Genomic DNA, 20,432 nt, shown 5'->3' on the forward strand with positions numbered 1-20,432 from the left:
TCGAAAGGTCGGTCGAAAACCTATGGCCACAGTAGGCAAACAGATGCAACCACACCGGATCGCGATGCAACCCGATCGAGCGTTCCTGGCGCGGGAAACACGGACCGGCTATAAATAATCTATCCGCCTGCCAACGGAGACCCACCTGTAAGCGCTGAAACTGTCAGCAGTCGCGTTTAATGTGTGCACACGGGTGACACCCCGTAGCCGGTGCCAAATAAATCGGCCAAAGTACTTCTACCAAGTTCCAATGTGCATCCTTTGCAAAATCCTACGAGATGATTATATAGGAGCTATTATAAAGAAATGTAGCATGTGATTGAGAATCACTTGTATTTATGTTATACGACAAAAGGATAATTTCATTGCTAGATGGAAATCATGGGAAATTTGAGTGGATTTGAATGCACGGGTGCATATGCACCCTTTACCGTGTTTCTTTCGGATAGTTTCTTGATCAGTTGCGATTTAGCGGAGAAAGCATCGTTTAACAAAAAATCAAACAAATAATAAACAGTTTCATTAAGTCGACCAGTGTGATATTTATTCGCTCATTTATAAAATTGTCAAACGCAACTAAATTCTTACTTATGACGTGATTTGTTTAATGCAAGAAAAGTTTTTTTTATTATAATTTTTGGATTAACAAGGCATTGAGCAACGATGTGAAAAGCAAAGAGCTTGTAAAACAATTTATTTAGATAAGTTACGCATACACGCAAACTGTTGCTAGTGAAACATTTCAAGGCACAAGTACGGCTCGTGGTTGTGCTGTCTGATGCTGTTTTACTGCTGCTGTCGTTGGCCATAATAATTTATAAATGTTAATATTTTTTTCGCCATTACCACTGCATTCGAACTCTCCGTCTACAGACATGCACACACAGGCACGCTCGTCATTACGCTGTGCGCCAATCAGTTCGCGCATCGATGATTCAGCGTGCGCACGTTTAAAATACATTTCAACCCCATCCCATGTGGGGAATTCACCCTCTGGTACGGTGGGTCGGCTACTTCTCTTGCTCTCCCGTTACGACGAATATCGATTCTGGAATGTCGTACCAGATAGTGCATTTACAAATACCTCTAACGGCTGTAGCTCGATGTAAATGCACCTCTGACACGTACCCCAAAACTCAACCAAGAGAAAGCGTAGCGACCAGAATTATTAACCTTTCATTACTATCATCATCATCTTCGTTACTAGCATCACTTTCATTGTCATCGTCACCGTTAGCATCATTATTGAGAATTTGTTATCTACTACTTATTATCTACTTCGATTGCTCAGTTCCATGTGACGTAAGAGCATCTAGTCTCAGCGCTAAGCAATTACCCGGTGCACAAATGTGTTCTTGCTTGTCTAAACCCACACAAACACACCTCAGGTTCGTGGTAGTGCAAGTGGTGCATAGTATATCGTACAAACCAATGCAAGTGGTGGGTCTTCCTGTGGTGGTTTCTGTGCAATGCCAACGCGGTAGGGTGGGTCGTGCATTGTGCAACACGAAACTGCATTCTACGCACATTTCTAACCCCCGAGACCCTGAGAGGAGCATATTCGGTGGAGTGATGCATTCGTTTATCTCAATTAGTTCTCTTATAATTTACAAGAGTTCGCAAAGTCACATGGTAGTACTCATAAACAAACCCTCAGGAAGAGAATTGATTTCGCAGAGCAATTTTTGGGTTCAAGTATTTGGGTAACAAATGTCACAGATCGTAGTGTATTATGCAACACTAATACAAATTGAAGTACAAAGTATTACCTTCATACTACCATCGTCACCTGGATTGCAACAAAGCAATTCCGTAGAGAGGGAGCCGGTTGGATGGTTGTCAACGTTAAGCCAAACCCTCGAGCATCCACACAATCTTGTGTTGCATTTTAAGTACTTGTTGCGTATGCACCTGTAGCATATAGCACTTCTTTGTGTATTTTTGTTAGTATTAATAGTACTCCATTATTGGAAATTACTGCTGCTTCGGTTGATCCAACACCATTCCCTTATAGGAAACGTATCCTTTTACAGAAAGCTTTAATTTTATTAGCTTCCTTACCCAATTGCCAAATCGGTTTCATGTGAGATACACACCATCGTTTGTATCTTCAAGGTTAATTGAAAAAGTAAGGAAGCTACACTTAATCAAACACGTGCTTTTAGCAGCTTCCTTGTCTGGAGTGTCTGGGTGACCTAACCTAATGTACAAGGCCACCAGTGCATACCATTGGCACCACTGCACCTGTATGCAACCTCACCATAAGTTCAATTCAACCATAAGTTGAATAATACACAAGCACAGTTACGAGTCTAGTACACGGCTACTCCGTTACCAGTGAACCAGCACCAGCATTTGGGTAACGCGATAACGCAATTTGATGCGGTTTATTGAACATCATCGGAGTTCATTTCGCTAAAGGCTCGAGGAAAACCCGTTTTCTTCTTCACCATAATTCTAGCAGCTTACATTAGGAAGTGCACGTCTTTATCATGCGCTCGCTTATCGAACCATGAGTATTAGGTTATATTGGAATGTGCATGAGCCGAGCCAGCAGTACATGTTACCGGCAGGCTGGTTTCCTCATCCAAACAAACCCGCTATGGTACAAAAAAAAAAAACCGTTTGCCGCTAACTTCACCCGGCATACACACATACGATTAGCGGTACACGAACGCCGCGTCGGTGTTCTAGTTGGATGAGTCCGCTTTTCACCCACCGCAGTACGAAAGCAACATACGCCCCAACGGCAGATGGATCATAATATGATAATTATGCTTTAAAATTACGCACCATCTTCGGTGTAGAACGGTTTGCTTTCTCGCTACGGTAAGGGTTGTCTGGGTGGTAGTTGTTCGTTCCTACTCCCTTCATGAGAAACGGTCATAAGAGCTCCTATGCTCTCACCAACCAACCCCACAGCTGACGTCAGCTTGCGAAACCTACAGTTACATCCCTCGCCTCCAATGATAGCTTCCGTTCTTTCCATCCACCCGCAAGCCGGAAGACTGAAATTGGGCTGGTTTGGTTTGGATTTACAGTGAGTCACTCCGGAGCTTATCGCAAGCGCGATAGTGCAGGCTGGATGTGGATCTTTCACCGTCCATTTCACTTGGCTAGACAAGATGGTCAAAATCAATTCTTCCTTTGCCTTGTGCCAGCTTTCGGTACCAAACGGTACCCAACACAACGCTGGGGAATCGAAACCTGCCGTTTGAAATCCGAAACAACGGATTGGTGTGTTGCTTCCCCTTTACACAGCTGTCCGATTCGGGGTGCGGCATTGTTTCACCTACATTTTACAGGTTCGCCCGCCCGATCGGTTACTGTAACGGGAGTTCCGTTCTTCACGTTCCACAAATGATCAGCCCGTCCGGGCGTCTGAGTGTGTCTGTTTGGTGTCACACACATACGCGAGACAATGATTAGAATGGCGGCATGTCGCCTGTCTAGTGTGCATCGGAACACACTGCCACGCGTTGCGAGCTTCATTGTTTTACCCGCCAGGCAGATAAGGGTCGTCTCATCGCGCGATAACACCACGTCGGGACACTGTACCTTTTCCCCTGACTGGGCCATTATTTAATATGTGCGCCTGATAACCGCTTTCCGTACCACTTTGACTGTCATGGGAGGCATGCAACACGTTTCAAGTCCACGAAAAAAAATGAAATAAAATAACCCACCAAAAAATTCCATCCAGCCAGATCAATCCGGATGTGAGGTCCGGTTTCGGGTGTTTGTTCTAGCATAAAATACATGTAGCCTAGCTACAGTCGGCCTGCTACACCACTACACTACACACCCTTAATCGGTCGTGTGTGTCTTATCTTATCACGCACAGTTAGCACCTTCGCTTTATCGCGTTTATCTGTTGCATGATGCTTGCTCATGGTTACATTCTTGCAAATTTCCTATCCAGCAAAATTTAAGAAAAAAGGGGGTTTGTTTTTAAGCGTCACGATAAAATCTAGGTGACGACCTTTGAAATTCACCATCGAAGAGTCGTTTTCAATGATAACAGGCCGCCATATTGTGTTGTAAAGTTTGATAACGATAGCCCTCGGTTCCGAGAATGATTAGTTATTTTTATGCGTGGTTGAATGTCTCCAAAACCACTGACGTCTTGTGTGCAACTGTATGACTCAAATCAGTTAGCCGTTTGTGGGGCACTTGGCGCACACACGCTCACGAAAACTCTGCTCTCTTTGCCAGACAGTGAAAATATGTGATCGTTCCCTTGGCAAAAGACAAACCAACTGCCAAGTTTTACATAACGAGCAGACAAAACGGGATTTGATTGCCAAAGGCGGAGGTTAAATCGTTGGCCGCTTTGGCTAACACTTTTAGCATTTGCCAATAACACTTCAAGGATGTGCGATGTCCGAAGGAAACTCGCCTACATAATGTCACGATGCGTCATTGTGCAAAAAGGACAAATGCATCTTGCAGCCAGTGTAGCGCGCAGCACCAGACCGAAAAAGGATCCATAATGGGGTGGGACATTTGCCAACACACACTGGTGCGGGACGCTTCTGTCCTTCATGCTGGCTTTATTCTTTCGCAACTCATCCCTTCGCACTGACCAGACGAGGCGACGAGATGCTTTTTAAATAGCAATAATCGTTTATCGAATTTCTTGCCAGTCCGGTACATCAAAATGCATTTAAAAACAAATACATGTCACCGTGGTCAGTGGAATAAAATTCTTGCACTTTGCATAATTCACAATGCATTTTGCGGAACCGTTGGCGAAAAAAAACCCCAATACGAACACATTCGAGTGTGTTCTAGTGGTGCCCTAGTTGCACTGGCTTATTTTGGACACAAGCTCTAAGCGAAATCAAGTAGCAAAGCAAAAAAAGGGAAAACCATCCATCGCCACCGTTCGGTTGTCATCGTGTGCCATTCTCAAACCGATGTTGTAGGTGTTCCCTCGAATCCCAACAACCCCCCCCCCCACGGTGGCTGCACATTCAACATCTAGGACGACTTTGTGCAAGGTTGTGTCTCCCCATTGACCTCCCACACACACACACACACACACACACACACACACACACACACACACACACACACACACACACACACACACACACACACACACACACACACACTCAGAACCGTGTGACTTCCCACTTCCCAAACGGCTTCTCGATGACGGCTTCCGACACACATATCGGTTCGACGTGCCCTATCACCCCGTTTCCTGCACAGTCCACCCACCCCGTACACACTGGTAACGCGTGTGCACGGGGCCTAGGCGTTCCACTACTAACCCGCTTTTTTGTACAGCTCGATCGTACAATGAAGGGGTGGTCGGTGGCACATATCATGAACCACTCGACAATGCCCACCCAATGCCAGCTAGACACCGCCAGTCGAACGAATCTTTCGTGCACCTTTCCAATTAATATGGTCGAATGTTTTGGGTGGTAGAGTGGGGCTGGCTGCTTGAATCGTGGAAGGTCTTTTGCATACATTTCCGCATTAAAAATGCGACGAGGAACAGGAACAAGAATTGGAAGAAAATTGCATAGGAAAAAAATGGGATTAGAAAAAAAAGTGTGCTCGTTACAATGCATCCTCCTCTGCCTGGATACATCAAACACTAACGCTCAAACACATACAACAATAAAAATGGCTTCCGACTATCAGAACGCTTTTGTTAAAAATGTTCTACCGCTATAGGCTGCATGTCCACCCAGGCACGGTAGCGGATATTGGACGGATGTAAAGGGGTTTCTCTTGCTTTTTTTTGCCCTCTACACTTTATACTAAAAGTGTGGTTTTGTTTTAACCGCCCCCTCCCCAAGCACTCGAATATACACCAGCGCGAGCGGATGGCATATCTCGCTGACAGACACACTCACAGCAGCGTAAGTGGCAGCCGACGTCTGCCACTGCAACTGCAACATACTGACCTTCATTTGCTATTGCACAATTTTTGCACACCGGGCCTGACTACATGACGAGTTGCACCGCCGTTTGAAGGCTGCTTTTTTCGCATTCCTACTTCCTGCCTCGCTTCCCAGTCCTCCGTCGCCACCCCTTGTTCCCACCACTGCACGCGGTAAACGCGTCTAGCCCCCCGGGTTGGTAGAAAACGTGTAGGGAGCTAGGGCTTTATTTAGAAAAGCCCTAATACACACATACACACGCACAGAGAGAAACTCTGTGGAACCTTGACGGTTCTGATGTAATAAGATCCATTGCGCGAACGAGGAGAAATTGTGTAGTGTTGTTTGGTGGTTTAGTTAGCAATTATACCATTGCGACAATTTCAAACATTATGATCGATGCGTATCCCACCAAAGTCCTATTGCAATGGTTCGTTTAAGCAATCCAACCAGCCGTATATACCCTACATCAATCTAGTATTTTCTAAATCAGTTTCTTCTGTAAGCTACGGCGCGGATAGATTCCGATTCGCGATCTCAATTAGAGCTCCGGTGCTAACTACCGAGCAGCTAGGCAGCCATCCCAGCTTATCCTGGTTGAAGTGCTCTAGATGCCAGTCTTTGTGTATCCTCAGCAAAATAAAAAACGCTTTCTCAACAGGCCAGTACTTGAGCGGTTCGATTGTGACGGTTGTTTTCAACCTTCCGGGGGGACAAAAAAAAGGCTTTTGGAGCTCACTCACACGAAATGACACGTTTTGAAAGAGAAAATAAACATCATACAGCAGTAGCAGCAGATCGAGACGTGATGCGAAAGGTGTAACGCTACGATCTTCGCTACGACCGGTTCGTCATATCTCACGTGCCGTGGAATACATTTATATATTGTTCCGTGGCGAACATGGCGCTGACGAAACGCGTTGGTCAAACATGAGCGACGATCATCTTGCACACGCACGGCTCCCCACTCGCGTACTGTTGACCAATTTCTTTTCCATCCCACGGGCTTCTCCGGCCGGGGGGCCTTGTGCAATCGAACGACGAATCTGTACCGTGTACCGCTTTTCCACGCGGTACAAAATCGAAACGGTAGCGCTCCGAAGATCCAAAAAACAAAACCACCGTACGATCGTGGTCATACAAAAATACATCAAACACACGCACACACACACGTTTACACACTTTTCACCGACCTAATTTTCCCCTCCTTCGTTATGTTCTTTCCCACCGTCAAACCGCTAGGCAACAGTGGAGCAGTGAAAATAAACGCCAACTACTTGTCCACGCGGTCCATCCAACTCTCGCTCTGTGTTTCCTCCATTTTCCGGTTTTTTTTCGGCAACCTTTTTCTTGCTGGGGGTTTTCCTTTGCAAACCTGCAACGTTTAATATTGCTTTCCAGTGGTTGTTACTAGCTGCAGGTCAAAATGTCTCAACTGCTCAAACCCCGGTGGCCTTCATTTCATCTGATCGTACTCCAAAAAGTCTCTCCCCACTTGCTGGTGTGCGTTATCAAACTGTATGTGTGTGTGTGGCCACAAGCAGTTGCATCGACACACAGCAGGATGCAACACGATGCACACAGCAACGGGGTTGAACAACGGCATACCAACAACCAAAAGAGCGGTTGACACGTCGGAATACGAGGCACAACACGTCGCGTACCGGACGCTGTGTTGTGGAGAATCGCGTGAAAAACCCGCCCGAGTGTGCGACAACTCTCGGTGGAGGAGAAAGCGATAAGGAAACGTCGCTGGAACGCCACACACATCGACGCTGATGAGCCAAACTTGTTGTGTGTGACGATTGTAAAATCGTTGAATCGCCAGCAAATGGCCAAGTGGTTTGTGATGTGTGTTGTTTTTTTGTTTGTTTGTTCCTAGTCCACGTTGCCATCAGTGGGCAGAGAGCGGGCCGGTGTTATATCATCAACTGTGAAAAGGTGTGTGTCAGGTTCGACATGCTTCTCGTACGCATGATCACGAAGATCAAGATCAGGGGACATCAATTCCTGTTTGTGAACCGCTCGGGGTTCCGTATACTGGTGGAGAATGTCCAGATACCACCAGTGTCACCAAACCACCGGCAATCGAAGTCGTACTACTACTACTACTACTACTATCTGCCAACTAACGAATGATGCTGACGATGACGTTTGACGTGAATGTTTAATAGTGACACGGATCACATCTTGCTAGCTAGATGCTGCTCTTTCGAGTCTCCCCCGTAAGGGTGCACCATGCGAAATAGGTTACGGGACGAAGCTTCCAACACGTCAGCGCTTTTTGAAGAAAAAATACGTGTAAAACAAAAAACGCTTCAACAGTGGCCGCTTCCTTTTACATCCTGTATCCTGCGGGTACCTGAGATACCCAGCTTCACCAGCACGCACACACAAACACGCACGATATGTACACCGATCGATTCGATCCATCCGAAAAGAATGGATTCGTGGGTCTATCGCGGTGCGTCATAGTAGCACCAAAAAACTATCCACCGTTCGTTGCGAAATTCCCTACCCTCTTTGAATAGTTTCACGTGGCCCCGCGCGACCACAATTGAACAGTCACAGAAAACACTCACACACACACACACACACACTCGAACACTCGGACGTTGCAATAAAGGGAGTGAGAAACCCCGATCTGCCGGATCTTCGCAATTACACTAGCAGGCAGACAGGCACGGCGATCGTATTGTACTGCGCGTAATTGAAGTTCCTCTCCGGGGATGAAGTGCGAAAACTATGCAACCGCTTCCTGGAACTGTTGACCGAAGCTACCGCAGGGCTGGGATCCAACTTCGCATCCATCCGCAGTTTGGGCAGGTCAGGGGTGTTAGTTGCGAATCCAAGCAGTTGCCCAACTTCACCCAATCCGGTAGCGTGCCAATGATTGCAGCGTGCAGCAAGACGAGCGCATCCCAGCAGAGATCGCGGCCAACTGACGGATGGGAACGCGCGCACACAACAGCTGAGCCACCGCCACCGGACCAACCGTTCCTTGCACCCGTGGGGGGTGTCTCGCGCGCGCTCTACAGGTGCCTCCATGTTTCTCGATCACGTCTTTATTGTGTGCATGCGTGTGTGTGTGTTTGGCGAGCGCGAACGTGTTTGTGCTGGGCGGATTGTATTATGTGGGAGCGTACGGCACACACCTTGCCGGGGTGCCAAGTGGAAAAGCACTGAAATGGCCTGGCCGCGCACTAACGGGTAAATAGCTTTCAAGTGCGCGCATACATGCGTACTAAATAGCCTGCCCTCTCTATTTCGCCCAAACACACATTCAAACTCTGCTCTCTCACTCTCTCGCTCTCTCCCTCTCTCTCGTTCTCCATCCGTGCGCAGAACAACGGATTTATCTCCGTCCATCGATACGCGAACCGCGAACCGTGAGGAAACCGAGAGTCAGAGCTACGGATGAAGATTGCTACTACGAATGAGCGAGAAGGAGAGAGAAAGACAGAGCGTGTGATAGAGATGCCTTGTGCTGGTCCCTTCTCTGCATCAATGGTCGCAGCAAAGGGCCGAACCGCGATCGCAGTGAGCAACCAAATCCGAATTCGAAAAGTCGACAGAATCTGCTCTCAGCTGTCTTCCGACTGCTGCACAACATACTCTCGTGCAGCTTTCGGTGGTGGTGGTGGTGGTGGCCATTCAAACTTGATGGTCAGAATCTTGGGACCCACCGTCCTGGCTTTTCCGAACCTCCGTCGATCCACGTGATCGACCATGATCGATTCGTGACCAATGCAACCAAAGAGGATGCATCCAAATTTCACCCCGTTTGTTTGAGTGTGAAAAATATCAAAACAATTCGCACTTCGCAAGAGAGAGAACAGGCTGAAGACACACACGATACTGACTGAAACATTCCGAGGCGAAGGATAAGCGCGACTAAAAATAATACAAAAAGCAGCACGCGCACTTACGATGGGGTCGGAAAATTCTTACCAACACCCTCCCTCCTCTCTCCCACGCGCTTGTACCCCATTTCGTTGCACTGTCATTGAAGAGTGTCGCTTGATGGTGGTGGAGGAACTCATGCCACCCCGTTCCTTCCCGCCATAGTGTACCCCCCTAAGCTCCGCGTTCCAATTCGCAATCGGTTCATGATTGTTCCGACACTCAAACACCGTGAAAAAGTCGTGGTTTCTGTCGGGTGAAAACGGCCCGAGTGAAAGTTTCCCCGGCTGGCGGGAAAAAGGCAAACGAATGTATGCGATTTGCTTTGCATTTGCGTGTCGCCCTGTATCGGCGTTGTACATGTTTTTCCTTTGCATTCCCATACACTTTTCCTCGCCGTTTCGGGGAAAATCCGTCGGTCCCTGCCGCGCTGGTGGTGGTTGGAAAATGCTTTCTCGGCTGTTGGCTTTCGACGTTCGGTTGCTCGTACGAAAGGGTGGAAAATGCAACGGCACACCAAACAAAGCTCGCCTGCTCTGCGCTGCTTGCGTTCCGAGAATTCGTTACGCTTCTTTGCGGACAATTTTCAGTGGTCGAAGCGATATCGAACTGGTGCAGTTTGTTTGTAAGATAAATTTACGTGTTTTTCTGGTTGGAACACACTTGAGCTAAATAAATAAAGTTGATGCTGAGGTAGCGTTTCAGCGAACAAATGATCGCGAAGCGATTAGTGGTGATAAGACACCTCGTTCAATCTCACCAACGAGCAATTGTTCTACGCTGCGACTGAGTTCATTAAAATGCATCACACAAATCAAAACACACCCTGGCTTTGACATTCCATAGACGTAACACACAAACACAGCTGTCACGGTACAAGTGAGCCATGGAACTGAATTGCGGAACCTTACACCGCCTATCGATCAGCAAGAAGTGCTACTTACAGTTGCTTAATCTGAGGAGCAAATTTCGTGCGCAATTGGAGCGCAATCGATCCGTATTAAAAATTCAACGTCAGACAAAAAGGGAACTATCTCACAGATTGAAGATCAACAGATAGCACACGTTGAATGCACTGTGAGCGGGTAATGAATCATAATTGCCCGCGAAAAGTGGAGAAATCCAGTAGCAACGGTTCATTAGACAGGCTGATATCCCGCGTAACCTGGGCCATGATCTTCATCCCATGCTCTCCGAGTGTAACTGGAACATTAATTTCGATAGAATACCATCGAGTTCCTCGCGATAAGCAAAACGATGCGAAGAGGGCCAGAAAGGTAGAGAAATTGTTTAAATGCAATTATTAACATATTTTACCCAATCCCGGCTCATTTGCACCTTGCGGCCTACCTAACGCCGTTGCGTATTTCATTTTCTTTTGTTTTGCCTCTATGTGCAGTTAGAAAACTTAACAGTACACTTGATCTCTCTCACTCTCTCTCTCTCTCTCTCTCTCTCTCTTTTCCGTCCTCTTTCTCTCCCCCCCTAGGGGATGATTTTTGATTCTCCGCTTCTAGCGCTTTCCCGTTTACGATCGCTGCACTCGGCATTCTCTCTCGCTTCGGTATTGTTCCGTTGCGTAGCGGATCCACTAGAGTGGGGGGCTGCGAGAACAGTGGAGGAAGTGCACCAGACAATGCACTCCCAAAAAAAACTGTCCCTGGTGCGATCTCCCGTTCCCTATTTCTATACCGATTCGATCGTACTGCTTCCTCTAAAAACACTTAACGTCAACGTAAATGCATTTCTCTTTCTCGGGTGGTGCAAATGCTGCAACCGGGCGTTGGAGTGGATGATAGGGCTAGCAGCTTGAGAGTTTGAGGTTTTTAGAGCGTTTGCATTCTCACGTCCCGTCCCCGGATCGGACAACCCTTCCTGGGGGATTGTTTCGCCGCACGCCGCGAATGGTAGAACGATGGCGAGCAGCAGGCGATGATCTAATGTGCAGCAGGGTTGCACACGGTGAGAGATGCACTCGTAGGAAAGCACAACAGAAAGAAAACCAACCAATACCCCAAACAAAACAAAAAAAAAAAAACGGCAAAACTACGCGCGCGCACAATCACATGGACATACGCGCAGAGGGCGAGTCGCTGTCGGCGCTGTGCACTTTTACGCAACGGGGCCATGTATGTCAAACGAGTCGAACGTATGATGATGCGTTGTTTTGGTACCACCTAAATCATGATTTTCGCCCACGGTGGGTGAATTGGACGAAGTTTAAAATTGTGCACTAATGAATGAATCAATTGGAAACTGCAGGGGACAATGGTTCATGCAGATCTCTTTAGATAATTATGTTGATGCCCTGTAGGGCTATTAGAGAAAAATTATGGTATGAGTAATTCTATATTATCTCATATGCTTCTTCAGCTACTGCAGTGATGCAAATTATAAATGATCACTAGAATGCGTGCTATTTTTGTCTTCTATACCTTGATGGATGTTATAGAAGTTGGATCGTTTCAATCATACTGCACACAGAATAAATAAATCCAAAGCTCAACCAAAGACGAACTCGTGACGAACACTCTTCTGCTTACGAATGCTTAGTTTGAACGAGTTATGGTTTGTGTTAAAAAAAATCATTTTATCCTTTTCTTCAAATGCTACCGACAATTAGAAGCAGCAGAACATGTAACGCCATTTTCTACTGTACTTTCACAATTACTATTTTTGCACCATAACCATCATACCACCACCAATACCCCTTTCTTTCCTCTCATAAATTAACAAGCGCTTCTGTTGTTGCACCGATAATGCAATGCACCGTCTCCACCGCTCTTCACAACAATCATCGCTTTAGTGAATGCGTTTGCGCGTCTGCCAAATGGTGGAAGCTACAACACAACAAAAAAAAAGATTGTAATGCGCTCACTCTAGTTTCCAATGGGCGATGGAGTGAATCAAACGGAACACGGCACTGTACGATACCTTATTTTGCGCCCTTAACCATAGGGTGGGTGGGCGCTAAATGGGGGAGGAAAATTCCCGCTAGTACATCAGACAGCATAAAACTAAGCCGACGCCCGTGCCCTAGCGGACTAACTCCATCCGCAACAAGTGCACTAAACTTTAGTTCATTTGGATCGGAGGGATGGGTCCGGGTGAGCAGTGTGAAGGGAAGCGAGGAAAATGTTGCTCCCTTATCCTACTGCACACCCTCACCCAAGGGCAGCTCAATGCCATGCAATTAAATGTGTTCTGGTGGCATTTCTTTGTCGCTATCATAAGTGAAAATCCGCCAACGTGGTGGAGAATAGTCTCACGCCCTTTTAACTGTCGTTTGTTGGAGGATATTGGATTAGAAACACTTTCCCTTCGGAGACACACTGTGTCAGGTGCGCCCGACCAAATAGGATCGTCACCCCATGATGCTTGTCGCAACAGCTTATTGAGTGTCTGGTAATAGGTGTGACGAAGACAATCATGTGAAAAAGTCTCGATAGTAATTATCTTTGGTCGACTAAAGATTGGTATTAATAAAGAAGGTTCTTAGAGCCAAAGGGGGCCGTACAGCAGTAACGACAGCAGCAGTGAAGAGCATTTTAAGAACAGTAGAAGGATATTTCATTGATACTAAACGTTAAATAAACCAATCTTTAAAACTGCAATCCACGCAATCTGATCAAGAAACATTCCTAAAACACGGTTTGGTTTTAAGTAGTTAATAAAAAACAATTTTAAAATAGTAAAAAAAAACTTTGCACTTACCTGTACAGATGTTGATTCTACTGGTTTCATCAAGAGTTTTGCTGTTGCGCACCTTCCACGAAAGTGTTGCATTATTGAAGTGCCAGAATACCTGAGAAGAAAAAAAGGAATAATATTCAAAAAAAAATCTGTAAATAATCATCTTGAGCATTCTATACATCGATTGAGTTAGCGTTAACGATGTGTCCTTTGCAGTGATCTGCTGGCATTGGCAACGACTAGACAAACGCTCCATATGACTGTGACCGTGAAACAATACGCATAGCACCACCTTCCACCCGGTAGGAATTCCACCTGCGAACAAAACGTCTGTCGGAATGCAGCAGTTAAGGCTACAGTCATCCTACATCGCTACGGTTTCCCTCCGGTTGCATATCAAACACATTATCTTTTGTAAAAAAAGATAGAAAAAAAGAGACCTAACACAAGTGTAACAACACACCAACCAAAAGTACGTTGGTGTTGCATGCAAAAAGTGGAGGCCTCTACTCACCTCCCTCATGTCGATCGTGCATAAATCATTGTGGCACACGGCCACGGACAATACCCGCGATCCGGGACCTTCAATGCATGTGCGATCCCGCCGTTCGATGCACTTTTTCTGGTGCATAGAGAAAATCACTCAGCAGTATCAAACGGTGTGCACTAAGTGCGCTTTGCGGTGAAGCGAGTGGCGTACCGTTTGCTTAGTAACTGCAAACTCCACGGTCCATAAATTTACAGGCCTGTCGCTTGTTGCTGAACCGATGGCTGGAGAAAGCGCGATCGCGATTGTCGATCGTACCGAAAACACACAAAGCTTACCATCCCGAAAATTAGTATTCTTCAAAATGGAAGCTGCCACACACTGTGTGGAGTAATGTGTGTGTGTGAGTGGGAGAATTATAGTTTTTGGCAAACTGCCCAATAATGTTTCAAAATTTGCATATGGGATACTTTAAGAATTTATTACTTTGAGGAATCGAATTATTGCTTTTACAATTTTTTTTATTTCTAATTTTGACCATTCATTCATCGCACATTGAAGGCGATTTTGGATCAATTTAAAAAGTGGTTTAGTTTAACTTCTTGGCAAATGTTTTCAATGAACTCACAGAAATAACACAAATACCTGCCAAAAAGGACGAAAACAGAACATACAGTTCATTTGTTTAGTAGATTAAAAATAATGCTGCATTTGACCAATACTAATTTTAGTCCGAACTATCAGTTGCCATCAAATGGTCACTAACCTACCCTCGCTCTAGCTTGCTCGAAAACCTACCCGGATACACACGCACGCCCACATCCATTCCTACCAAAACCATGTGGCGGATATTTTTAGCAAAACTTCTTTTCTCGATGTTTAGTATGGTAGTTGCATTACTGCATTACCCCACCATCTCCCCATTTTCTGCCAAGTGCAAGCCTTGTAGATGAATGTTTGCATCGGACGAAATCTCATAACCTCTGCCGACCTGCAACAGCCGTATGCCGATGTAGGCAAATTAAAAGCAGCGCATTTAACACCCGAAAGCCATTTGCATTGGAAACCACACGCACGCGGATTGTGTGTGTGTGTATGTATTTAAGGGGGTACAGAACCCTGCGTAACTCGTGCATACTATGTCACCAAAATGTCTCCTTCGATAGATTAATAACGATTATCAATATTCCGCAAATGTTCTCCACAGTTCAGACAAACACGCACACAAGCTTGAGAGAAGTGTTGCGAAGTAAACCGAAGGAGACCTTTCGTCGTCGAGAAAAAAGAAAATCGTTCACCGTGAGAACATTTCCGGAGGTATGCGAGGGGTGTGCATGTGGGGAGGACGTGTGACGTATACGAAAATAAGATCGTCCTCGGCATCGGTGATAGGTCGAAAGTGTCGCGATGAAGATTTGGCACAAACATGCCATTTACGTGCCATACTCGCTGCCCGTGCGCGGCTTGCTGCTGCATTCGACGCTGCAGCACCCATCGCACCACAATCCACCTTGCGTCTAATGCATTAAAACCAACCACCCCGCTGCTGACCGGGTTTTTCAGCGCTCCCACATCCACGTCAGTGGTGGAAGCTGCAAGGACCCGAGCCGAGATGCACATAGTACAGCTCGTAGGTTTTGTGGTGCCCACCGGTGGTGGAGATGGGGCACGATGGTGTGTGTTCGTGTTGATAAAAATAAATCGTAATTACATAAAATAATTGCACTTGCCAAGTAGGCAGGCTTGTTTGTTCAGCGATTTCGGCCAGCGCAGGAGTACCAAGAGAACGTGAAGAGGAGAGGTGGATCGAAGTGTTTTTGGTTGGGATAGTTAAATTAATTATTCATCACCACGGGGATGTGCCTGTGTGAACAAAAAAATCGCTCGTTTTAACCTTTTCCTAAAAGGTATACAGAACAGATGGTTGTTCAAACCAATCATATGCAGCGGGGATCAGCATATTAGTACAAATGCTTTAAATAACTTCTCTAGAAGCCATACATGAATGGCAACTTAAAAAATATTGAAATAATTTGCTGTAAACAATTGAATTACAAAATCGTGTTAACGGTCGATTATTTCCCTTGCTGCTTGCGAAGAATTTAAATTTAAACAGTGTGTCATGCGGATTGCATACTTTTAGGCTGATACGATCGAGTGTTAATTTGAGCTATTTTTCCAAGCTACCTTTCCGTCTAGGGTAATCGCATCGGAAAGGGAAATACGCCCTGCTCTGCTAATGTAAAGGAAAACTATTCTGATACTATTGTACACAACTAACAGATTTAAATTTGTATACAACTTGCAACGGTTAGAGACTAGAGCAACCGCGTACTATCTTCCATCGGTTTGAATGAAAGGTAACGATAGGGTGAAATGCATGTACATTGTTCATCGTCGGCACCCTACTAGAAGCTTTCCACGGAAAGCTTTTAGTTTTCCCGAGTTCTGACTCGAGTCACTCATTTCCCTGACGCACGAAAATGTACTTTGTACACTGCGCTGCGTCGATTTGTAGTACTCATCTAATGGATCGATGATCGTTGTTGTTGAAGGAAACCCGTCTTCTGCCTTCGGTGATGCATTCCCCGGTGCAGTGTGAACTCAGCCCGGCCACTGAGATACCACCAGATGTGTTCACTAGTTTGAATCAAAATACACAGCGAGCACAAGGAGTATCCCAGTGGCCGAGGGTTCTTGTTTGATAAGCGAACATTGAACAACAGCTCGAATGCCGGTAGAGTTCTTTTCCTAAAATATAAAAAATAAATAAATTCAATGAAATTTAATAATGACTTAGTAAATAAAAGAAGATAATATTTTTGGAATTCACCAGACAGCAGGCAAATAAAATTACGAATTCACATTTATGTAATTTTTTTCCGTTGACCCTGCGTACGAGATACACTTGCTCGATTTGTTTCGAGTGCGATCTTCGCTGCATATTGAATATCAAAACTTGCGTTTCGTAACCACTCGCGGGAGGCCCTTTGTGATGAAACCGGAACGAAGACGATTCCTGCCCTTTTGTGGCCTGCTTGAGGTGGGGGAGGAGGATGTTTTGCACTCACGTTTTTGCGCAATCGCTTCCCACATGACGCCAAACACAGTGCCATTAGCGGTTGTTGTCGATGTTGCCGTGTGACTCACGAGTCACGTTTCACGCCCGGCCATACACGTGCTGTTTCTAATTGGTAGACAGTAGTTTTTCGTGTGTTTGTGTGGTGGACGAACTAGAGCACAGCTGGGATGGATGGTGGCAGGAGTAGAGCAGTAGATGGGGGCTGAAAATGTTTTAACAGTGAACCAAATAAACAGCGCATTTCATGATCAAACCATCTGAAAAGCTGTTCCAATGTTGGACATATTCCATTCTCATCGCTGCTGATGTGATGTAACCGTGGGGCACTCACACTCACCCGCTCGGCACTCAACTGTTGGCAGCCAGAAAGGGGAGACCAAACCAAATGAATCATCCCCATTCGTGTTCACGTTTTGCCCCGGGGTTGAGGGTGGTGAGTTCGTATGGAGACAAGTGTTCGGTTGGCACGTTCTGCGCTTCGCTATGGGTGTTTGTGTGTGTTTCAATGTACGGCCGTATGTGCTCGAAAGAGACCCCTGGGGTGAGGTGAAACAGAACCGGGATAATGTGGAGCAGCAACAGAACGAGTGGGGGCCATCATCGTGCTGCCACCAATACTATCGCAACACTTGCTGGTGAGCTGTGCGCATGTTGGTGATACCGTCGAACGAGTCGTTTCACGTTCAAGTTCAAGTTTAACAACTATGGCACATTATCTGGTTCCCCTGGTTTTTTTTCTCTTCAACTTGCTCCACTGCTCGTTGCACACGACACCGGGTAGGTTGGGGTGCCGGGAGTGTAGCAGCTGTTACCCCAACATTCACCTTATCGTTCCACCCCACTCGCTGTTGTGGCACATAAAGACATCTGGAACCATTTGACTCGCTCTTTCCTTCGCAGTATGGCGCAAACACACAATATTTCCTTGGGTACTTCTTTCGCTTTCATCTGAAGACGCTGGAACCTGGTGATCAGTGGGAAGGAAGTGTGAAGGAAGGGTGGCACGGCACCACACCTATCGTAACACCAATGGTTTCACTTCTTTTGCCTGCGCCATTCATCGCTCTTCCGTTACAAGTTCAAGGTATTTGCAATTTGCTGGCAGGCCTGCTTGCCTGAAATTACCACATCTCTCTCTCTGGGACGATCAATCGTTTGATACATCGTTCTTGCTCGTTCCGGGTGGAACGTGGTCAGGGGACTTGTTTTTTATGTCTTCGTTTTCGCACCACTCTTTGTGCCGCCACAGTTTCGGTAGACTTCTTTGCGGTGGCCTACTTCTTCGCCACTTTGGTGCTGCCCTCTTTGCGTGCGTGTTACGTTGGGGGTTGATTTTTGTGTGTTACAAATGTAAAGAATGGCGCACGGTGGTAGATTTGAGCGCTGCAATTGTTTTATCTGGTTCATTTTTATCTTCGGCTCCAGGGAGTTTATGTTTTTTTTTTTACTATGATGGAGCTAGCGATATAATCGGCTTCCAGTTTGTTACAGGGTTCGTTTGTTTTTCGCTGTAATAGATAAAAAAGAAGTGAAGGGAAATATTAGAATTATAATGTAGTACGTAATGTTTAATGTGTCTAATGGAAGTATTTGGAATTGTAATGGTAAAATTGGTTTCATTTTAATCCATATTTACAAGTTCAAACATTAAATATATAAATGAGGATTTAACAATGAATAAAAATGCTCTTCGTATGGTATACACAACATAGGCTTTTTTCATTTAATTGTTTTCATCGATCGTATTCAGCAAGTCTCAAACATGTCTTTTTAATGTAGATTCATTCATGCAATAGATTTACCTGTTATCTGACCTCACTACCCACAAGAAAAATCACACCAAACTACCATCTTCAGTGCGGTCCATAAAACTAGCGTACCGGGTTCGAGGTTATATTTCAAACCCTGGCGAATAGAAGACGCTAGCTTGATACGAATGAAACAAGTTTTGCAACTTTGCGAAACGGTTAACTGCTGCCCTGTGTGTCCACCTGGACGAATGGGCACACCGAAAGGAAAATTCGCAAAGATGAAGCAAAAGTTGTAGAAAACATCACGTATCTCTTTACCAGTAAATGCCGCACAGTGCAGATCGACTGCTGGAGCAGACGAAAGCGCACAATCATAACCATAATGGTGGAGAAGACACAATAATCTACTTCACCATTGCATGCCAGCGCGGAACACTTGTAAACGCACACGAACAGCGGTTGTGCAATAAAGTATGGTAAGATAGCAACCAGCTTAAGCGTACACGCCGGTGAAGCGGTTAAAAAGGCAACAGCGAAAATAAAAGATTCGCATGCTGTCAAGATCGAACCTGGTTGGGCTCAAGTTCAAAGTCAAAACGGCGAAACGTGTAATGTGCAAAGGAGAAAAGTCATTACGAAACGTAAGCTAACAGCGAAAAGAGTAGAAAACAACAACATGGAAACGCTAGAATAATTCGCACATTGGGAGCGTCGAGTCGATCCAGCGAAGCGAAGGTAGTTGGTCGGAACAAGTCAAAACACATATAAGCAAATGTTGACCTAGCAGTAAGAGCAGATAACAGCAGAAGCCAATGGAAGGAGCGTGAGCAAAAATGAGATAAAGTGAAACCAAAAGAAATCGGCAGTAACAGTAGGTAATGGAGGTATAAAAAGTGGGCAAGAAGATGTGCAACAGCACACATATTCGCATTGAAACGGAACGAAATCAAAGAACGAAAGTGATGAGAAGGAAAAAGGGTCAGAAAATCAGAAGAAGTCTTACGTAATAGCTTGAAAAAGGTGGAGAATTTGGCCGATCGTACAGCATTTTGGTTGGGAATCTTACTGTTAAATTATTGCTTCAAATTTTTTTTTGCTAAAAAGCTGTATCAGCATTACCGTGTTGAAATGGTAGTGTTTTTTATTTGTTTATTTAATTGTTTTGTTTTCTTTTATGTTCATTTTGTCTCGTGTTTGTATGCAGTTTGAAAGAATATTTTTATACCAATTTGCCGTGCGTTATTAGTTTTTTATATCACATTATCTTTCCTTAATACCTGAAGCTTACTAGTTAATCTTTCTATTTGTTTCTATTTGTGTAAATTATATAAAGCATTTCACAAGAACATCAGACGACGACTTATTTTAATACAACGATTAGCGTTAGACAAAACAAAACAAACTCATTAATTTATGCCATAACAGACGTTCGACAAAAATGTAAGTTTGGAAAACCGGTTTTTTGGAGCGAATGCCGTGTTATTCGTTTTACCTTTTTGATCGCCGGCTGGAATGATGACTCGTTAACAGTCCCACAGTCACCCTACAACGGCGGCCTGTTATGCAACGACCGTACACATATGAGAAAACCAGTTCCACCCCAACGAAAAGGGAGT

General features: G+C 45.3%; 1 long non-coding RNA gene across 2 annotated transcripts in view; it reads right to left on the reverse strand.

Annotated features, from left to right (window-relative positions):
- Positions 1-599: 599 nt before the first annotated feature.
- Positions 600-20,432, reverse strand: part of LOC118504383 — a 30,389-nt gene continuing 10,556 nt past the window's right edge. Inside the window, exons 3-4 of one of the 2 annotated variants that reach the window (XR_004905293.1) lie at positions 13,518-18,573; positions 600-13,444 (exon numbers count right to left, since the gene is read on the reverse strand). This is a non-coding gene — a long non-coding RNA (uncharacterized LOC118504383). Of the gene's footprint in view, positions 18,574-20,432 lie in introns of both variants that reach the window. The other variant, XR_004905292.1, reaches the window with a different exon arrangement.

Source organism: Anopheles stephensi, chromosome 2 (genome assembly GCF_013141755.1).
Source record: "Anopheles stephensi strain Indian chromosome 2, UCI_ANSTEP_V1.0, whole genome shotgun sequence".
Classification (NCBI taxonomy): Eukaryota; Metazoa; Arthropoda; class Insecta; order Diptera; family Culicidae; genus Anopheles; species Anopheles stephensi.